Consider the following 1,986-nt stretch of genomic DNA (forward strand, 5'->3'; position numbering starts at 1 on the left):
TAGGAATTCTTATATGATGCAGTTAGTTTTTAGATCGGCGATTTAGGTAACCGATCATGCCCTTCGCGAGGCTTAGTTGCCTAGTCGTCTGGCCCTAGTACTTTCATGCATGATATAAGTTTTCCGAGTGTTATGTTATTGAAGCTATAAGCAAATATTTTATACATGTAAGATATTGTTGAATTTTCTTTTCCAAAATTGTATACGAGAGAGTTTCGGTGAATTAGGTAATCGATTCTCACCGCTCCTAGGCTAGTAGCTTATGGTACTGTAGTATACTTTCGCACATCCCCGATTGTTCTTTTCTCCTCTGGAGACTAGGTTCAATCCCTCTCCCTCTGAGTGAGCCTTAGGCTTAATCCTAGTGGTTCTATCTGAATGATATTCAGGTATAACTATTCTATAATATGTCTGTCCTGACCTGATAACCTGAGTGACTGGTATTTTGGGTTGGAGCAGAACATCAGAGTTTCTAGTCTGTGGTCTGCATCTTCCTAGCATTGAGAATGAGTTTCCTTTGCTAGGTTAGGCGCGGACAAAGGAAGCTTTGCTTCCCTAGTCCACGTCTGAAGGATTCTGTACGAGATGATTCCTTCCTCTAGTGGTCTAGCAGACTGTCCTGTGTTGTTTTTCTCGGGCTGGAGAATAAGTTTTCTCCATTGCCTGGTGAAATAACTACACCTAACTTTGTTCTGGTTTGGAGGATAGCAAGTATTGGCTGTTTTCCTCCCTGATAGCAAGTATTGGCTGTTTTCCTCCCTAATAGGCAACTCTAGGTTAAGATGAGCTTCCCTAACTGCTGAGCGTGTCTCATACTAGAACAAAATTTATAGGACCCTTATCCCTCCCCCCCCCCCCTCTCTTTCTTTCTTTTGGCCGCAGTCCTACTTCCGTACCTAGCGTAGGTTAGGATGGAGGACCGGCTCAGCTCCTGCTGGCCGGCAATTACGTGCCGGCCGGCAGAGACCCTTTTTCTTTTGCAGAGTGAATCTCAGGCCTCCCTTAGTCTCCCTTCCACTTCTGCCAGTAGAGTCCGACAGCTAAGGATTTCTTGGAAGCCTGAATGCTACATTCTCCCATTCCATATATTCACTCTTTCTGGATGGAAGATCGTATGGCAATGTTGCCTTATAACCTTATATCCATACTGTTTCTCTTACTAGTGTTTTTTACCCCTACCACGGCTGCCGGCTGTTAGGCAAGTGGAGGTTCTCTGGTTCTTAGCCACTGTCGGCAAAAATGGGTATTGCTACCTTTGCCTGCCGGAAGTGGAAACACATCCCGAAATCTGCTGGCCACTACGATTGGCGACGGCAGCCGGGTGTTAGTGTTTTCAGCAATCATCGCCGGCCGGCACACATTTGTGAACCAGTGACCTACCGCCTATTAGTTAAAGGTAGTATATCTTTGAATTATACAGGGGTAAATGCCATCCGCCGGCACGTCCCGGCGCGTGCTGGCCGGCACAGCAGCATGCGCTGTACAGTAGTTACTATATTTGTAGTGTAGTACACACTGTATTAATAAAACTACAATACAGAGTTAGTTGTAACACTAAAGTTCTTCCAACATACTTAATGTTATCTTGTACAGCCTTTAAGTATATCAAAACTTTATTTCAAAGGGTGAGCTACACCTTAAATTTCCGTTTAGGAAATTACATAAGAATTAACCTCAGTTTTAATATCTTGGGAGGTTACAGCAATTGGCTGGACAGGAAATACAAGTATGTGTCTTTCCTTTTTTTTTATAGCTTTACTGTGTAAGCTACATGTTCTAATATAAGTGAAAAGCCTTCACTTGATACTCATGGATTTTCCTTCTCTTTACAGGAGGACCATCCGAAGTGTGAGAATGTATTCTGCAATGTCCGCAGTAAGAACTTCTGTGGACATCAGTTTTGCTGGAGGCACGCAGAATGCACAGCCTCCAGAGGTGATCTCCGGTATTGGGACCCTCAGGTTTGTACAGTATGTTCTAACCTGA

The sequence above is a fragment of the Palaemon carinicauda genome, chromosome 5, assembly GCF_036898095.1.
Source record: "Palaemon carinicauda isolate YSFRI2023 chromosome 5, ASM3689809v2, whole genome shotgun sequence".
Taxonomy (NCBI): domain Eukaryota; kingdom Metazoa; phylum Arthropoda; class Malacostraca; order Decapoda; family Palaemonidae; genus Palaemon; species Palaemon carinicauda.